We start from the raw sequence: 21,115 nt of genomic DNA on the forward strand, positions 1-21,115 counted from the left end.
AAATCATCACCTTATCAAATAAAGTATTAGGAGTATTTAATAAGTGTACATTATTTATTTGTAATTGCTAGGAAATAATTATTACTCTAAAATAAAGTTAATATCTGGACCCTACATTTGAGTATTTAAATTTTGTAACTTAAAATTTATATTTAGCAATTAAAAAAATATTGTATGCACACAGAAAACATTCATAAGGTAGTGAAGGATATTGTTTAGTTCAGAGTCCAGTTGGGAATAAAGACTAAATTCATAGAAATGGAATCGCTGACTCAATGGGTATATGTTATTTTAATTTTGAAGGACATTACCAAGTTATCCTGCATAAAGTTTGAAGTAATTAATATTCCAGCCCAAAATAGGTGAGAATAATTCATTCCCAGATCTTGTTAGGATAGATATTAATTAAGCTGATAGGTATAAATATCTTTACTAGACTTCTAACATGCATGTCTTAATCATAAGTATGTTGAGCATGTTTTTCACGTATTTGTCAATTTGTTTATATGAAGGCTTTAACATTTTTTAAAGGGTCTATAGTTGTTATGTATGTGTGTGCATGTGTGCATATGTGCATGTGTGTTGCAGACATGTTGCAAGTATGTTTTCCTGGTTTATTGTTTGACTTTGGGCTTTTTGGTATCTTAAGAAATGAAAACCTTAAAATATATCATCAAAATTATCAATTACATTTATGGCAATTTTTTCCATTGTGTATCTTGCTTAGAAAAACTTTCCTTGCTCTGAGACTATGATAATAATAATGTCCCATGCTTTCATTTAATATTTTTATGGTTTAAATTATTAATTGTTCCTCTTTTCATTGAAACATAACACTTCACATGAGAGAGAGAAAAACAAAAATCAAAGAAACATTTAAGTAACTGCAGCCTAAATAAAGATAGACAATGTTGCTTCTATATTTGTTTTCTAGGGTTGGAATAACAAATTACCACAAACTGGGTGGCTTAAAACAACAGGGATTCATTCATTGTTTGTTCTCTCACAGTTCCAGTGGCCAGAACTACAAAAGGTTTCAGCTGAGTTTGTTTCTTCCTTTTGAGAATTCATGGTGAAGTTATCTGGGTTTTCATTTTCCTTTGGTAAGTACTGAATCCGTTGTATTTAACAGATATCAAACTAATCAAAATTTCTATTTCTTTATTAAAAAATTTTGGTAACTTGTGCTTTTTAAGAATTCATCCATTTTAATTAAATATTCAAATGTATAGTCATAAATTCCACCATAATATCATCTTATTACCTAATTTTAATGTGTGTGCAGTCTGAAGCAGTGTCCCATTTTGTTTCTTTTCAAAATACCAACTTTGAGCTTTGTAAATGTTCTCTGTATTATGTTTGTTTTAGATTTTATTATTTTCTCCTATATTCTTTATTTTAATTTTCCTTTTTTTAAGATTCTCTAGGTTCAATTGGCTATTTTGGTCTGATTTGTAAACCATAAAGTATGTACCAAAATAAATTTCCTCTTAAACATGGTTTTAGTTTTTCTTGCATGTGTTTGTATTTTTATTATTCTTCAGCCAAAATTATTTTTTAGTTTCCATTGTGGTTTTTCTTTGACCATAGGTTGAGTGTTGTTTTTTCTTAATTTCCAAATATACAACGTTTTACTTATTTTTGTTTTTTAATTAATTTTTATTAACTCAATTCTTTTTTTAGGTTTATTTATTTATTTTGAACGAGCGAGCGAGAGAGAGAAAGCACATGCACGTGCACACCAGTGGGGGAGGGGCAGAGAGGGAGGGAGAGAAAGACAATTCCAAGCAGGCTCTGCATTGTCAGTGTGGAGCTCTACAAGGAGCTTGAAGCCACTAATCGTGAGACCATGACCTGAGCCAAAATCAGGAGTCAGAGTGGCTTAACCGACTGAGCCATCCAGGCGCCTCAATTAGCTAAATTCTATACTTTGCATGAGGGTTCGCTTTTTGCATTCCACAGTTCTAAGGGTTTTCACAAATGCATAATGTCATGTGTCCATCTTTAAGGCATCATACAGAATTGTATCTCTATCCTAAAAATCCCCAGGGCTTCATCAGTGTATCCTTCCTCCCCTCCCCCCAGCTGCTGGCTCCACTGATGTTTTTAGTCTCTCTATAATATTGTCTTTTTGAGAATGTCAGATAGATGGAATCATACAGGACGTGGCCTTTTCAGAATAGGTGGGTTTTCTCTTACGTTATCTTCTAGGAATTTTACGGTTTTGTGTTTTGACTTTAGGGCTGTGATCCACTTTGAGTTCACTTTGTGGAAGTTGTAAGGTCTGTGTCTAGATTCTTTTTTATTTTTATGTAGAGGCCCAAATGTACCATTTGTTGAAAAGACTATCTTTTCTCTATTAATTTCCTTTGCCCCTTTGTCAAAGATGAGTCATCTCTATTTGTGTGGATTCCTCTATTTCCCCTTGCAGTGCTCCCAATTTTACCTCCCATATTTGACACTTTCTTGTTAGGCATATAGGCTTTAAGGATTGCTCTATTGCCTTGTACAATTAACTACTTTATCATTATTTAATGCCTCTCTTTGTTCCTGGCCATTTTTCTCACTCTGAAGTCTGTTTTACTTAAAATTAATATAGTTACTCTAGCTATCTTTGTGTTAGTGTGAGCATAGTATATCTTTTTCCATCCTTTTAATTGTAATCTATGTCTTTATTTGTAAAGCAGATTTCTTATAAACAACATACAGTTGAGTCTTTTTCTTTAATTCACTCTCTTAGTCTCTCTTTTATCTGGTATATTTAGACCATTCTCATTTCAATTGATTATTGATATAGTTGGATTATTATCGATCACATTTGTGTTTTATATTTGTTGTAATTGTTCTTGATTTCTTTTTATTTTATTTCTTTTTTGAAAAATTTTTTAGGAGAGAGTGAGTATGATCAGGGGAGAAGAGCAGAGGGAGAGAGAGAAACCCAAGCAGGTCTCCACTCTCCACTCTCAGCTTTCTTTTTCTTCTGCCTTCTCTGGTTTTATTGAGCATTTTATATGATTCCATTTATTCTCCCCTCTTAGCTTATCAATTACATTTTTTAAGTTGATTGCCTTACACTTGTAATATACATTTGCAATATAGATTTATAAATATTTTCATAAATATTTCTAAATCCATTTCAAAACATACCATACCACTTGAAAGATAGTGCAGATAGATTATAATAGAATATTCCCACCTCTCCCTACCCTTCTGGTATAACATTGCTGTTATTCATTTCACTTATTCACACTGTATCATCTGTCAGTACATTGTTGCCAGTATTATTTTGAATAGAGTTATCTATTACCTCAGTTAAACATGAAAAATAAATAAAATATTTGACTTTAGTATTCCTTGTCTAATGCTCTTCATTATTTTGTAAATCTGAGTTTCTGATACACCAATTTCATTTTCTCCGAAGAACTTTAACATTTATTGCAAGGCAGGTTTACTAGAAACAAGTTTTCTCACGTTTGCTTTTCTGGGAAACTATTTCTCTTTTTGTCTTTCACTTTTGAAGAATAATTTCACTAGATACAGACCTCTGATTTGGCAGCCTTTTTCTTTCTACATTTTAGATATTTCACTCCACTTTCGTCCTATTTATGTGGTTTCTGAGAAGTGTGATGTCACTCTTTGTTTCTGTATAGATAATATGCTCTTGTCTTTGGCTTTTTCAAGATTTTGTTTCTTTTTCTTCCTTTGGTCTTTTGAAGTTTGAACCTGATATGCCTAGATGTGTGTGTGTATATATATATATATATATATATGAATGACTATTTCTCCTGCCTGATATTCTCTTACCTTCCTGAATGTATGGTTTGTGTCTGCCTTTAATTAAAAAAGATGATCACCCATTATAATTTAAAATAATATTTCAGGGGCGCCTGGGTGGCGCAGTCGGTTAAGCATCCGACTTCAGCCAGGTCACGATCTCGCGGTCCGTGAGTTCCAGCCCCGCGTCAGGCTCTGGGCTGATGGCTCAAGGCCTGGAGCCTGTTTCCGATTCTGTGTCTCCCTCTCTCTCTGCCCCTCCCCCGTTCATGCTCCATCTCTCTCTGTCCCAAAAATAAATAAATAAACGTTGAAAAAAAATAAAATACTATTTCAGTCCCTTTCTCCCTCCTCCTTCTAGTATTCTCATTTCATATATGCTGCATCTTTTATGTTCGTCCCACAGTTCTCCAGGGCTCTGTTCTATTTTTTTTTCACTCATTTTTCTTTTCTCTTTGCATTTCAGTTTGGGAAGTTATTGATCAGATATCTTTGAGCTCACTGATTCTTTCCCTCAGCCATGTCCAGTCTACTGATTAGCCAATCAAATACACTTTTCATTTCTGTTATTGTACTTTATTATTTCTAGTATTTTCTTTTGATTCTTGCATAGAGTGTCCATCTCTCCACTTGCATTACTCATCTGTTGCATGTTTTCTACTTTTTCCCTTAGAGCCATTAGATGATCATCATAATTATTTTAAATTCCTTGTCTAATAATTCCAAATTCTCTGCCATATCTGATTCTCAATCCTTGCTTTGCCTATTTAGACTGTATTTTTCTTACTTTTTCCTGTAGTGTGTTTTATAATGTTCTGTTGGAAGTCAGATAGGAACGTACTGAGTAATAAGAACGAAATAGATGGACATTTAGTGTGAGTTTTTTATTTTCTGGCGAAGAAGTGTGTATGTTTAATGTTTGTCGTAGCTGTAGGTGTCAGAGGCTTCAATTTCTTCGAATGTCCTTATTTTTCTCCCCTCTTGTCTTTGGGTTTCCCTAGAAACTCCTTTTTAAATACAGTCTGTGTCATGCAGCTTTCTCAGGTTTCATCCACTATTTTTTTACTATTACACTGGAGCCCTGTTGATGTGGTTGTAAGGTATACAATGATCTCTATAATCTAAAATCTCATGATTAACACTTTTTTTTTCTTAGTGGTCTAGAGTACTGGGAATGTGACCTTCAGGATCATTTTTTTCAGCCTTTTTGTTCCCTCCTCTTTTGTGAGACAAGAAAGCTCGTGGGGGATAGGGTTGACTAATTGCTCTTCTGTCATGTCAGTTCAGGCTCTGGTTAAATACTTCCTCTTGAGGGGTGGTCTTTGTTAACAACAGAATGCTCGGGGAATATTTCAGAATGTCTTTCCCCCTTTCTTTTTCAGGCCAGAAGCAGTAGGGAATTTTTCTCTAATTTTCACTGAGAGAATCTGGTGAAGCTCCTGGAGGTAAAACCAACATGCGCGCGTGTGTGTGTGTGTGTGTGTGTGTGTGTGTGTGTTCGTGTATTGGAAGGTGGATCTCCCATGTCTGGAAGGCCAAGTATTTGAACTCAGAAACTTGCCCACACTCACCTTCCAGCAATTCAACAATTGCCCTTCAAACATGTTACCAATTACTGTCTTTAGCAGCCTCTGGTCCTGTTAAGCTGAGATGTCTGTTTTCACATGTCTCCCCAGATTTCAGAGCAGTGATTTGTCCTGTCACCTGAGTTCTCTGATGGTTCTGAAAAGATTTGCTGGACATTTCTTCAGCAATTTTACTGTTGTGAAAACAGAATTGACAACTTCCAAATTCTTTATAGTCCCAAATGGAAATACTAGTCGGTTTTGTTTAAATTGATTTTGGTTTTGATTTTCAGCTTAATTCCTTATGTTCATAGAAAACAATTATTTTTTGCCCAGTAAAATGGCAATATTTAAATATTCCCTTCAAATTCGCAAAGAATATGTATCCCACGGCTTTTGGTGTAGTATTTCACGTATGTCAATGGGATCGTGTGTTTTGTTCAAACCACTTATATGCATACTAAAATGAATATTCTTTTCAAAACAAAGAGAAGCTTATTATTATCTTTTCCTACAGATTTTAGCTACTCAGGGCCATTTGTTTTTCTACAAATAAATAAAGCTTTAATTATTTTGCTTCATGTATTTTCAGACTATACAATAAGTTAGACATCACCTTAAAGAATTGTCTTGTCTTTCCATCAAGTTGTTATCATTTTGCCATTTCTGTATCATTGACAGCATTTTTCTACCTTAACATCTATTTATGTGATATGAATGTGGCCTTCCATCTTTCTTTTGCTTAGTATTGGTATAATATGTTGTTTTCCAGTTTTTCACATTTAACCTTTCTGTATTCATATATTTTATCTATGTCCCTCAAAAATGTGTATATATATACATATATATATACATACATTTATATGCATATATATATGTATATATATACATTTTTTTTCTTTCTTGTTTCACAAATTTATCTGTAAATTGGAGCATATAGGGGCGCCTGGTTGGCTCAGTCAGTTAAGCATCTGACTTTGGCTCAGGTCATGATCTAGCAGTACGTGAGTTCTAGCCCTGTGTTGGGCTCTGTTCTCTCTGCCCTTCCCCCACTCATGCTCTGTCTCTCTCTGTCTCAAAAATAAATAAACATTAAAAATTAAAAAAAATAAATTGGAGCATATATATTATTTACATTTGACCTCATTATTGATCTATTTAATTTTAAATTTATTTTTATTGCTTACTTTGCACCTGTTTTGTTATTGTTTTGGTTACATTTTTGGTTTGATTGTAATTTAAACATAAATTTCCTCTTCTATTTGCTTTAGTACAATCCAGAGTTTGAAACATGCCTTCTTGACTTACCAAAGTCTAAAGTAAATTTGAATGCGTTAGTACATATTTATATATTCACTCTACTCCTGACTTATTTGTAAGATTATTGCAACTTTAATTTATATTTATAAAACTCACAATACACAATTTTTAAAGTTTTGTTAATAATAATATTTCTTTAGTGAGCTTCATTTACTCCTAATGTTTGTTTGCCTGAAATTGTCTTTTTAAAATCTTTTTCCTAAAAGTTAATTTCGTTTATTTATAGAATTCAACACATTCAAGAAACCATTTGTTTTCTGACTCTCATTGTTTTGGTTACAATGTTTAAAATGTTATATCCTTCATATTTTTAGTTTAATCCACGTGGATTTCAAAATTTTTGATGATGATATTTTTCCAGAGGATTGGCTAATTATTTTAATTTTTTCCACTTCATTCCTTTCTTCACTGCTTTGATATGTCTTCTTTACCATATATACTTTTTTATATCATATCATATATTAAATTCTTTATGTACTTGGATATCTTTCTGAATTGTGTTTACTTTCCATTGATTTGCTATCTGTTCATGCATTGATTTTAATTTGTTTTATGTAATATATCATTATAGTAAAGTTAAAATTTGTTTAGACACTCTTGACAGTTGCATTTTTTTAAAACTATTGCCCAGGTAATTTTTACATGGTCTGTTTAACTGTGTGAATTTTATCATTTTTGCCTATTTGAAAAATCTTGTTGGTATACTTAAGGAAAAAAGATATAAAGCTTGTCATATTTTCTACCATTTTGAATTTGTTTCTTATTAAAGTTTTCAAATAATTTTTTTAAATGAGAAATCTTATACCTTTCCATAGTTTCCCTTTACTTAGAGACATGTAACTGGAGATTGGTATTCACCAATCTTGCCTGGTCATTCTTTTTTTTTTTATGCTTACTTTATTTTTTGAGACAGAGAGAAAGAGAGAGACAGAGACAGAGCACAAGCAGGGGGAGGGTCAGAGAGAGAGGGAAACTGAAGCAGGTTCCAGGCTCTGCGTTGTCAGACACTTGGAATCCAAGAACACTGAGATCATGACCTGAGTGGAAGTCAGACACTTAACCATCTGAGCCACCCAGGTGTCCCTCTTGCCTGGTCATTCTTAATGGTTAATATATAACTTAAGCATCACTCCCCTTGTCAATTACTCTGCTAAGTTTTTATCCCACCCACATATTTTTTATCTCCTGTTTCATTTAGTTGTTCTTCATATCATTGATCTTACTGCTACTGTTGTTCCCTGTTTGTTGATTGGCTACTGTTTCATTTTGTGAAGCCTGGTATCAACAATTTTTAGTTCATAGAAAAAGTGCATAGCAGTAATTTTTTTTAACATTCAAAAATTGAAAAAAAAGTTTCATTCTACTTTTACTTTTGATGTATAGTTTTCTATATATATCTCTCTGACTCATCATTATTCCCCAACCCCTAGTATTCTCAAAGCATTGCTCCTTTGTAACTTCTTCTCCTTCTTCTTCTCCTTCTCCTTCTCCTTCTTCTTCTTCAGAGAGAGGGCATAAGTGAGTGAGGGGCAGAGAGAGAGAGAGAGAGAGAGAGAGAAAGTGGGGCTCACCAGAAATGGGGCTGGAGCTCATCTGATGCAGGGCTCAAACTCAGGAACTGTGAGATCACGAGCTGAGCCCAAGTCAGATGATCAACCAATTGGGCCACGCAGCTGCACTGTAACATTTTCTTCTTACTGTTGTTTGTGTAGATATTTATTTTGGTTTCATTCTTATCAGTACAGCCCACTACTCCTTCCTTGGCCATGTTTGGTGTCACTAAGACTACATTGTTTTTGGTTTGTTCTCTCCAGAGAGAAACCCCTAATCTTCTGCTGAAGTAAGGAAATTTACCACACAGAGACTTCTTGGTGTCTAAGAGCTTCATAAAATTTCTTTCAACCAATTCGTTTCTCTCAGTCCCACTCTGCGCTTTCAATTCAGCAATACATGTTGTTTTCAGTGCCTGGCTTTATTGCATTAATCAGCTTGCTTCATGGTTACATTCTCTCTTCATGTATTTATGTTGCAGGAACTACTTTTATGCCTGTTCTGGTATTAATCATTATATTAAAAGGGATCCATGAAAAATAGCTCTGATAACCATTGGATACAATTTTAATAAGATGTATTTTTTAATAGCGTTGTATATTATTTCTTTGAAGCAAATTTTTTTTCCAAATTTTAGTGTTTTGTTTTGATTTGTTTTTTAATTTTTTTAAGTAGGCTCCATGCAGAGTGTGGAGCCTAACATGGGGCTTGAACGCACAACCCTGAGATCAAGACCTGAGCTGAGATGAAGAGTCAGACTCTTAACCAACTGAGCCACCCAGGGGTCCCCAAGTTTTAGGGTTTTTTTGTTTGTTTGTTTGATTGTCTCCTTTACCTTATTATTTTTTTTAAAAAAATGTTTATGTATTTATTTTGAGATAAAAAGAGAGAGAAAGTAAGAACAGGAGGACCAGAGAGAGAGAGAGAGAGAGAATCCTAAGCTGGCTCCAGTCATAGCTCGATGTTGGGCTCAATCTCAAGAACCTTGATATCATGACCTGAACTGAAATCAAGAGTTGAATGCTCAAAAGACTAAACCACCCAGGCACCACTTCCTTTATAAATGTCTCTTCCTCATTTTTTTAGGTCTCCATCAAAATAACACCTTTTCAGTGAAGTCTTCCCAGACCACATCACCAATCCCATCATTTGCTGTTATATTATTCCTTTACACCAATTTCCTAGAATTTACCTGAAATAATTCATTATATTTCACACACTTTATTTGTCTGCCTTGTTCAACACTATATACTAATCTCATTGCAAAGTGCCTGTTTAAAGGTATATAGTAATTGTGCCATAGATATTTCATGAATGAAAGAATGAATAAATGAATATGACATTTTGTATATTGAAGATTTTGGTTACTGGAAAGATGCAATAAAAGATTGCCTTATTGGCACAGGTCACTTTACTTGTAAGCATTTTGGCACAGATTAGGTATTTAACAAAATGTTGATTTGATAGAGATGAACAGAATTTCAGTTGTCACTCCAGATAGAATTTGCTGTAATGTACACCCATTTTTCTTTCTTTTTTTTTCAAAGTTTATTTATTTATTTTGAGAGAGAGCGAGAGAGGTAGGTAGAGAGCACGCTAGTGTGCGCGAGCCTGTGAGAGCCTGTGTGAGCTGGGAAGGGTCAGAGACAGGGAGAGACATACTTGAAACTGAGCTCCAACTCAGGAAGCCTGAGATCAGGGCTTAAACTCAGGATTGTAAGATCATGAACTGAGCCCAGATCAAGAGTCAGATGCTCAATCAACTAAACCGCCCAGGCTTCCCTACACCCATTTTTTCTAATAAACAAAGCTCATGAGTATCAGAGATTGTGTTATATATTCTGAGTATTTACTATGTGATACTAATCCTTTAAGTTATTTTTCAAAACACTCTAATTGAAATGCAATTAGTAAATATTCCTTATTTCAATTAGTAAATACAAGATTTTGAAATATGATCTTGTTACAACTAGTTTTTAATGCTTTGGTAGCTTTTTGTCTTTTTAAGTATTCTAGTACAAACATGAGTTCTTGCTATATGAGCCCAGGCACACAAATGTCTTTGATGACATTTTTCTTCTCTTTAGAAGAATCAATGTCCTGCTGTTTTACTATTTGTGAACTTTTACACATTATTGTATATTTATTGTTAAAAAATATACCAAAAGAAAAGTCTCTCAAAGGGCTAGAAAAGAAAAATTGAAAGCTTTAAAGCATCGGAGTAAAATGCATATTTCATGTCATAGTGGTAAGTGCTGCATTATATTAGCAATTTAGCTATAGGATCAGTGACTTTTCTGTCCTTTATTGAATTTCTAATATCATAAGAAAGTTACTAATGTGATAAAAGTCTTAAAGTATTACTGACTTTCTATCATGCTCTTGAAGTGAATTTTTATAGCATTAGCAAAACAGAGTTTCAGAATACCATATAAACTGACCAAAATGATAATAAAAAAAGCTTAAAAAATCAATAATACAGTTTATTCAGCTGATCTATTTGAAGCTTCTCATATTTCATTTTCAGATCTTTCTCTTTTTGTGGCTCCCATTCATTGATAAGACTAAAGTTGCAAAATCCCAACTTCCTCTGAAACAACATCTACTTTTCAATAGATTGTCTCACCAAAAACAGACTGAAAATGCTAGTAGTTACTATTTACAGGAAAAAAAATGATAAAAAAGTAACTTGCAACACAATAAACATTACTGTCAGCTTTAAAAAATTTTCAGCAAAAATAAAATGCAGTGAGTAAATCACACTGAAATGTTATCAGCTGTCGTCCTGATTTTTTTTTTTTTTTTCTGTTTTAGGTCCTGTAAATATAGAATGTTTCATTTGTGCAAGACAGAATATCATGTATTAGGGGAGTTACTTTTATTTTCTGTAAACATAATATTAAATATAAAAAATAAGAAAAAATAGGAAAAACATTTACTTTTCTCCAGACCTAAAGAGATAAGGTAATTATTATTCTTTACCACCCATTCAATTTTACTAATGTGAAGTCATTTCAGTTGTTTGTATTCAAATGCAAATTAAACTGACCACAAAAACAGATTTAAAAAATATACACGTACTCAAACTATACCAGTTTTTACAGGTTAACTTTTCCTTAACAACAATTCTGTATTATTTGACAAAGAGCAATCTGGTTACTTATTGAGGATTTTTATGTCCTACTATAAAATAGGTACTTTGGGTTACCTAATGATTAGTGCTACTTGTTCAAACATTTTCTAGTACATTCCATGCATAATTAAATGCCAAAAATGTAATTTGGAAGATAAAATTTAAAAATATTTACACATGAAATTAAACATTTGTTTCTATAAATTTCAAAAAAAGTCACAAAAATTAATTCATGTTCACATATTTTGTTTCTGTATTACATCACAAATGGAAATTGGTGATGTTAGTAAAATAACTAAAAAGAGCTAACTAGTTTTTAATCCCTTGGTTATTTCACATATCTTCTCAAATAAGTATATATCATTGATTGATTTTGACCTTCTATGAAATTGATTCTTAATATATTTATTTGTGTTCTCTGTAGTTTCTCCTTGTAGTGAATATCTTTTAAAGTCTGTATTAGAACTTTATAGCTTCTCACAATATTTTAGTGTTCAGTAGTTTATATTTGATTAAAAGATTGAGAGCAATGAAGATTGCCAAAATACATATTATAGCAAATCTTGAATCAAGGATTTACACATCATTCCACTCTAACCATCTCTGTGTTCCTTTAAAATGTTTTCATGTGGTGCTCACAATGTCCCTGTAACTACAGTTCCACGCACATTTGTTTTCCTTACTAGAACCCGAGCCATGTGTGGGAAAGTTCTCTATAAACCATGACACTTAGAGCTTAACTCAATATGACCAAGGGAGTACAGAACCAATTTAAAGCACATCTCAAAAAAGCAGTTTGAATTAATCTGATCATTTATTGCCTCAATGACCGTTTTTTCACAGAAAAATTATGCCTTACTGAATTTAGTCTTCCATAATTTCATTCATAGGTTTGCTTATTGGATGAGATAAAAGTTGTAGTGGCATATTGGTATATTATTACAAAGATGAAGTTCCAAATAATAGCATGCCAATCACCTCTACTCAAAGACCAGCTTGAACACTCCTATAGGTTAACAAGTTAGATTTATTATTTGTTGCAACAAAGTAGACACTCCTTGGGGAACCATGGGAAGTCTCAGCAAGAGCATGTTAGAGATGATTTGAGGCAGGGCTTAAGAACTGGGGACTTGTTCCAGATTGTTTTGCTGTCAAGAATTGGGGTAAATCTATGATAGAGTAAACAAGGTTACTCTGACTATGATGGATCAAAACAAAAACAAGAAGACCACTAAGTAATCATGTCTGAACACAGCTGTCCACCACAAAATAGCAAACATCTCCCACTGCTGGTTGTTAATAATTTATACCTTTACCCTCTGTCTAGTCTTCTCTCCCAATATGAAAAATCATTATAAGCTTGTAATTGTCAATTTAAATATTATTAGTTGTGTTAATTATAAGTAAATGTTTGACAAACCAAGTTCAGACACAGACTCCCATGTGGAAGCTTGCTAGTCTCTGTATGAGTATTCTATCACTGCAGTCCTATTTTGGAAAAACAGATTAAAGTTTCATGAATGTGAAATTTAAAACCATATTCCTAGAGCTCTCAGTGAAGGATCTTTTAACTAATTTAATAAAAATGCTCCTTCATATGGGCCTGAGGAGTAAAGTCCCAGAAATTGATAAGAGACTGCCTACAGGCAGAAGAAAAGGCTGAGCCTTAGTGAGATTATCATTTCCACAACTTTAGACTCACAACTGCATATGAGAACCAATAGTAATTTTATTTACTTTGTAAATCTAGAAAGAAGACTGAGCCAATATGCAGGGTAGAAGACAACTGTTATCAGGCAGCCCAGGTGCCTTGAAGTACCTGGTTCCATCTCAGCAAAGAATTCAGGCTTCTCCGTTATTTTTGTCATCCTTTCTGGCCAACCTCCCACACCTCAATATTGCTGAATAGGACTGAAACAAAAGTGTTCAGATAGAAGAGAGGATTTACGGCTAATATCAAATGGAAAAAGTTAATTGGATATTTTCTATGTAAAGGCACTGCTGCATTTGCTAACCGTATTCTGGTCACAGAAGAAGCCGTGTGTCTAGGAACATGATGATATAGCCCCTATTACTGGTCAATTAAGAGATAACAACAGTGTGGCAGTAATTTGCCTCTCCATCTGCAACAATCTGTCACTAACTTTAAAAGCCACTTATCTTAGGAAGACAACCCTAAAAAAACCCCAGAATTAAGAATAATATATAACCAGCAAAGGAAGATTTTAGGTGAGTTGTCGAGGAGCAAAATCAATCTGACATTATTACACATTATTTTGTATGTTCTAAATATTCTTTCTATTTATATAGAGGTTGAAGATGAATCTGGACTTCAATTTGAGGAAAATAAAGGACAATTATCTTTTTACAATGGTAGAATATTTGGAATAATTTGTAGTTTACTATTCCTAAGAAAAATTTCAGATTTGTAGGTAATAAACATTTTGATTTCCCAGGTTGACTTTATGTTAAAACAGAGGTACTAATTTTCAATGAGATTTAACCATGTGTCTCAATTATATCACCCTGAAAATTTCTAGAGGACATTATTAGGTGTCAAATTTTCTCATATTAATTAATTTATAAAGTGAATTTCTTACTAGTTTAATGACAAAGGAACTAACTAATGTATATACATTGATCTACTTAAGCTGTGTGGGAAGGTACTATGTTTATTTCCATTTTATAGGAATGGTTAAATTACTTGCCAAAGATCACATATTTGGTATTTAAACATACCACAATCTTTGTACACTACAATCCAGTAAGAATAGTATAAAAAATGTAGTCACCCAGTTAACACATGATAACTATGTAGCTAATCTCTTTAACAGAATCATAAATTCCCAGTTGACACAGGATAAATATGCATTAATCTCCCTAACAAATGTGAATAATAAATGTTGAAAAGGTATTCAGTCAAAGTGAATTATTAAGGACATCACAATTTTGTCTATGGTGATTTTTCATTTATTTTCATGAGGGTGTAAGGAATAGTGTTACTAACTAATAGGTTAGCGGGAGGCCGACATAATAGTAGTGTTTAGTGACTATAAGACAAAAAATGACAGTAGGATCATAGTAGTATCCTATTTCTTTAGACTATGATACAGAAATGTCGGATGAAGGAATTACATTAGAAACTTATTTGAATTCAATGTAGTTTTTTTTTTTTTTGGTCGCAGATATACAGAAGGCTTATCTTCTTTTCCCTTGATCATCTCAAAAACCAAACAGTCTCCCCTTAAAATAAAATAAAGTTGACTTTATGTACTAGAACTAAGATCCTGTATTTCATAAGACATGCTGTTTGGTCATGTTTTCTTGCTTCTCACAATATAAATTTCCAAGTGTGCCATAAATATAAGAATCATTTTCAGAGTTGGGGTTCCTGGGTTGCTCAGTGGGTTAAGTGACTGACTCTTGATTTTGGCTCAGGTCATGATCTCAGGATTGTGAGATTGAGCCCCATGTTGAGCTCTGCACAGAGTATGGAGCCTGCTTGGGATCTCTCTCCCTCTCTCTCTGCCTCTCCCCCATGTGCATGCACTCTCTCTCTCAAAATAAAATAAAACAAATATAAAAATTGTTTTCAGAGTAGAAGTGACTACTCATGATCTTCCTTCTTTAAATGTCTTAAGGATTCTAAAAGTAGAATCTTCTTAAGAATTCTTTTTAGGGTTTATCAAAGCTGCCATATTCAATTTCAAACAGAATACGAAATGCTATTGAAGCTTGAAACACAAACATTTCTTTGCTAAAACAATTTGTTTGAAAACTATCAACTATTAAAAGGTAAGAGGAAAAGAACATTTAATAACAAGATCATATAATCCTATCAAAATCTTCAAGAAAATAACATACTCTTCTCTTTTGCTATTTTCTACCAGATTTGTACATTTTACATTGCTTTAATGGTTGACAAATGCTCAGTAAATTTCTGTGTAGGAAATTTATTTTCAATCTTCAAATTTACATTTGACATTTAAAACTATCATTACAATTCTCACTATTGATGCGTATCATAAGTTACTCTATTTTATTTACTGTATTTTTATGTATATGAGAACACACTGTTAAATTTAAAATATCGAGTTTACACTTTTTCCATCTCATCAGGTGAACTATTTGAAGCAAAACTTCCTGTCAACAATATGGGATACACAAATTTGAAGAAAATATTTTTCAGTTAAATTACTGTGGGGTTACATGTTTCAATTCAACATTTCAAAATATTTCTAATCTTTTCTAAAATTCTGGTTTCATTTGAGACATCATTTTGGTTTTCATTTGAGATGAGAAACTTAGCGATTATTTTCATTTGGAGGTAAATTTTTTTGGAAGGAAATAATGGGTTTGCTAATGCTAAAATTTGCTTTTGCAGATGGATACAAAAACAACTTGAATACCAACAAAAAGAATAGCGTGCTTGATATTAATTGCCAGTGACAGTCATTTTTAAGGAAACTGCTTATATATAAAAAAGGAAAAATAATCACTATACAATCAATGATCATAGTTTGATAGGTGTTCTTTTGGTCAAAACATAGTAAATTGTACGTACTAAATATTCTATGAACATTTGCAAAAATAAATTGGTATCGTTATTTAATCTGTACTACCCCACCCTTCCAACTACTTTGATTAAGGTTCCAAAGTATATAAAGGACATCTTTGATTGGATCAGGCATATTTTGAACAGACATGTTCCAGGTCTTGACATATGCTTGCATCTGAGGATACTTTGTGATCATGCAGGCTGTTGTCCTTCACTCAGAAGAGTTTGATCTATACTGAAGCTCATTGCTGTGCCTATCACTTGAGGAATAATCTGTCTGATCTACCATGTTAGGAAGTGATTAAATCTTAACCAAAAGAATGACAGGTCTGCTAAAAATCTAAAACAATATTCAAACATCTTAATAAAATAATGTGGTAATATTAACAGATTTTTATCCAACTAAATTAGTTGCTCAAAGCTGTATATCATAGCAAAAAGAAAAGGTGTGTGTGTATGTGTGTGTGTGTGTGTGTTTGTGTGTGTAACTTATTTGTGATTCAGGTAAGCGATTTCTTTTTTTTTTTCTTTCTTTTTTTAGTTCAAAAGCAGTCTTTTATTTATTTTTGTTTTAAAATTTTTTAAATTTATTTTTTAATATGAAATTTATTGTCAAATTGGTTTCCAGACAACACCCAGTGCTCATCCCAACAGGTGCCCTCCTCAATACCCATCACCCACCCACCCCCTCCCTCCCACCCCCATCAACCCTCAGATAGTTCTCAGTTTTTAAGAGTCTTTTATGGTTTGGCTCCCTCCCTCTCTAACTTTTTTTTTCCTTTCCCCTCCCCCATTGTCTTCTGTTAAGTTTCTCAAGATCCACATAAGAGCGGAAACATGTGGTATCTGTCTTTCTCTGTATGACTTATTTCACTTAGCATAACACTCTCCAGTTCCACCCATGTGGCTACAAAAGGCCATATTTCATTTTTTCTCATTGCCATGTAGTATTCCATTGTGTTTATAAACCCCAATTTCTTCATCCATTCATTAATTGATGGACATTTAGGCCCTTTCCATAATTTGGCTATTGTTGAGAGTGCTGCTATAAACATTGGGGCACAAGTGACCCTATACACCAGCACTCCTGTATCCCTTTGGTAAATTCCTAGCAGTGCTATTGCTGGGTCATAGGGTAGATCTATTTTTAATTTTTTGAGGAACCTCCACACTGTTTTCCAGAGCGGCTGCACTAGTTTGCATTCCCACAGGTAAGCAATTTCTAAGAATGCTCTTAAGGTCATTACAGTGTGTACTAAGATATGAACTTAAAGAGAAATATCACATAGAGTTAAATTTATGTTCTGATTTGAAGAGTAGATTACATTTAACTTGCTTAGAATTGAAGGTTAGGTCTGGCACAAATTATTTCATCTTTCAAATTGCATCCAAAAATTTAAATTTACCACATTAAAAAAATCGCTATAGATAAGTAGAAAGAATATATTCCTTTAAGGAATGTTTTGTGAAATAACACGAAGCACTGATTGCAGCAGCAAGAAAGCATGATTGTGTTCTCATGGGGACAAACACCAAGATCAATTTCACCGAAAAGTCAAAATCACTACCAAGGAAAGTAATGTTGTGCCATAAAACCTTCATCAAAGTACCCACACATAAAATTCACACCAGATACATTTGAACAAATGTAGTTGAACAAATTTTGTCAGAAAGTATTAATTGTTTCCCACTGGAAGGAAAGACTTGACAAAGATACCAGGAGGTTCTTTTGAAATTCAGGATTAAAGGGAATGCTTTTTAAATTTTTTTCTTAGAAATTGGGGCTTTGAACACTAGCAATTCCTTCATTTACTTGCTATATCAGTTAAATTTATATTATACTTTACTATATATGCAATATATGGAAACCTTATATATTCAAAGATACAGATAATTGTGCAAGGCTACATTTTAAAGTAAATATTACTCTTTGCATGTATGTGTATCTAACATATGTATATGTAGTTATGTGTGCATGTATATGTGTTTGTGTAGGTAAGTGTATATATTCCAGTTTCATTGTAGAACTCAAAGTGAGAAAGAAATTGTTTCTCCTCATAGTGACATACTTGCAACTAGTAGGTAATAGATTAAATATACTGAGTTTCAGTTTTGCCCTGAATCTGGATGTTTGCACAAAGGATGGCCAAAAGCTACTATTTTCTTCAACTATTTCAACTTCTGTAAAGGTCCTCAGAAAGGATTAAAAAAAATCCTTTCCTTTCTGTTTTACTTCATGTTTTTACTTAAAACATGTTTAACTAAATGTTTATTATTTTTGAGAGAGAGACAGAGAGAGACAGCGTGAGTGGGGTGGGGGAGAGAGAGAGGAAACACAGAATCTGAAGCAGGCTCCAGGCTCTGAGCTGTCAGCACACAGCCTGACACAGGGCTTGAACCCACAAGCTGTGAAATCATCCTTCATATTTTTAGAGTGTTTCTTTGCCTTTTGAGTTAATAACTTTCTGCTTATTTTTTATGCTTGTACTGCCTTGATGTTTGTTTGGTAGTTTGTTACATTGGATACAAGTAGCAATCAATAAAAATTATTTCTTAATTAAAATAAGATTCAGAAATGTGATTTAAAGAAAATGAGACTTGGGCTCAGACAAACTGTTATTAAGTGTTTCAGATACACAATTAATTTGCAAATAGAATACAGAAATATAATATTTGAAATAATGGTAATAAAAACAAAATACTAGAATTACATTTTATTAGTGCACCAAATGCAATGCACATATTAACAACAAAAAAAGACAAAATATTTGAAATGAAAAAGGAAACATCTCAGGAGCATATGATGAATTTTCTATTAGGTTTTCTGTCATTTCTACACTTGAGTATTACATTCTTAACTTAAACTTTAAACATTTACTCCATAAAGGAGAGTTTCTAGACCTCAAAATATCTTGAATGTTTAGAATTGGCATGTGAATAGGTTTAATATATAGGCATTATAACTATTTTTTAGGTATTCTATTTGTTTCTGAGCATTTTCTGTGTCTAATCTTCTATCACCCCAATTTGTAGCTTCATAGATTTTCCTTTCAGCATGCCATGGTTTTAAAGGAAAACTATAGTAAATGACTTCAGAATATTTAGTGCACCATTCTTTTTTTTTTTTTTTAATGTTTATTTATTCTTGAGAGAAAGAGAGACAGAACATGAGCGGGGGAGGGGCAGAGAGAGAGAGGGACACAGAATCTGAAGCAGGCCCCAGGCTGTGAGCTGTCAGCACAGAGCCCCAAGTGGGGCTCGAACTCACAAGCCCTTAGATCATGACCTGAGCAGAAGTCAGAGGCCCAACCGACTGAGCCGCACAGGCACCCCTTAGTGTAACCATTCTTAACCTGTGATCATATATGAAGTTTTAATGCTTTTGTACACATAAAATTCAAGTACAGAAATTAAACTGAAACACTAGAGAAAGCAATGATAATTTAATATGCTGTGACTTAAAGAAAAAACAATGAAAAATAATCAAGGTCTTTTCATAAATTTTTAGTGATTCATAACATAACATTTCTCTTTGCAGAAAACAGGCCATGTTACCCAAGGTTGCCTTGCAAAACACTAGGATTTAACACTTCAAATGTATTATATGGCTATAATCTACATTTCCTTTATGATAAAATGAGTTCTTGAAAATGAAGCAAATTATAATCGTAGGTTATGAGACCAGATGTTTAATATGATTTGGAATAGGAAAATAATTTAGTCATATTATCATAATTAAATTAAATTTGTCAAAGAGATAGTACATTTTACTTGTTTTGTATGTCACTGGACTGCCATGAGATTGTTTTAAAAAGTTGTGCAAAAATGAGACAAAGTGTGATGTTTTTAAAGTATGACGAAATTAAACATCACAAAGCGAGTATCTCTATCTTACAAACATCAATGTATATATATATTTTTAATGTTTAATTCATTTTTGAGAGAGAGAGAGAGTGAGCGAGCAGGGGAGAGCCAGAGAAAGAGAGGGGGACACATAGAATGTGAGACAGGCTTCAGGCTCTGAGCTGTCAGCACAGAGCCTAAGAGGGGGCTGGAATTCACCAGTGGTAAGATTGTGACCTGAGCCAAAGCTGGACACTTACCTGACTGAGCTATCCCAGGCGCCCCAAACATCAATATATTTTATTTTTATTTTATTATTTAAAAAAAAAAATTAAGCTTATTTATTTATTGTAAGAGAGAGAGACAGAGAGAGCTGGGGAGGGGCAGAGAGAGGGTGAGATAGACCCCAAGAAGGCTCTGCACTGTCAGCACACAGCCGGATGTGGGGCTCAAACTCACAAACCATGAGATCACGACCTGAGCCTAAACCAAGAGTCGGACACTTAACTGATTGAGCCACCCAGATGCCCCAACATCAATATATTTTAAAAGATTTCAGTTTTTGGAACTTTTAACTCCAAAATTATCATAACTTTGTTATCCTTAATCTAGACTGGATTAACTTCTTAATGCTTTTATTTATAAAAAATTGGGGGGACATTTGAGTTTCCCTCTTGAATAATTGAAAAAAAAAGTGTTGGGTGTCCCAACCCCTCCCCCCTTCCCGCCCGTCAAATAAGTCTCAGCTGCAGGGCATCTCCATTGTTTCCGAAACCTCAAAATCAATATCAAAAGAAAGGGCCTCAAGTGTTAATGTTGTGCAATGACACCGGGCGGGACTACAAAAGCTGTCAAGCTCATCCTTACTGCAACCCAGAGTAGGCTCTGGGAGGAGAACGAGGAGAGGGAGAGGAGAGGGAGGAGGACAGCGAGAACGCTAGGGCTTGCTGCAAGGGCAGATCCTCGGGTGCGCGGGCGTGGGGGCTGCCGGGAAGGCCGCCTACAATTTCCCCGGAAGTTTGCGGGGCTGCTTTGGGTCCTTCAGTTTGCACGCCTCTGACGCCGCCCCGACCTGGCCAGGGGTCTCAGAGCAGTATTTAGTGGTCAAACAGGCACAAGGGGTCTCAGGGCAGTATTTGGCAGCGGTCAAACATGTTCCGAAGAAAGCTTCTCTGCCCACGTGGGACGTGAGGTGAGTGGTGAGGCAAAGCACTCCTTAGCAGGCAAAGTAGGCCTTTACGGCAAGCATTGGGGGTGCCTGCCACCAGGGACTCCTTGCAGATATGGCCCCGCATCCTTCAGGACACCTTAGAAGCCAGTAGCCACTTGACCCTGACGCTGGATCTCCACCAGGTAGGTGGGCTCCATGAG

General features: G+C 34.1%; 1 long non-coding RNA gene across 1 annotated transcript in view; it reads left to right on the forward strand.

Moving 5' to 3' along the window:
- The first annotated feature begins 1,005 nt into the window (after window positions 1–1,005).
- LOC147584238 (uncharacterized) overlaps window positions 1,006–21,115 on the forward strand; it is a 170,959-nt gene continuing 150,849 nt past the window's right edge. Inside the window, exon 1 of the long non-coding RNA XR_015255258.1 lies at window positions 1,006–1,103. This is a non-coding gene — a long non-coding RNA (uncharacterized LOC147584238). The remainder of the gene's footprint in view (window positions 1,104–21,115) is intronic.

The sequence above is a fragment of the Puma concolor genome, chromosome A1 (genome assembly GCF_028749965.1).
Source record: "Puma concolor isolate L17-30 chromosome A1, mPumCon1.1.hap2, whole genome shotgun sequence".
Taxonomy (NCBI): Eukaryota; Metazoa; Chordata; class Mammalia; order Carnivora; family Felidae; genus Puma; species Puma concolor.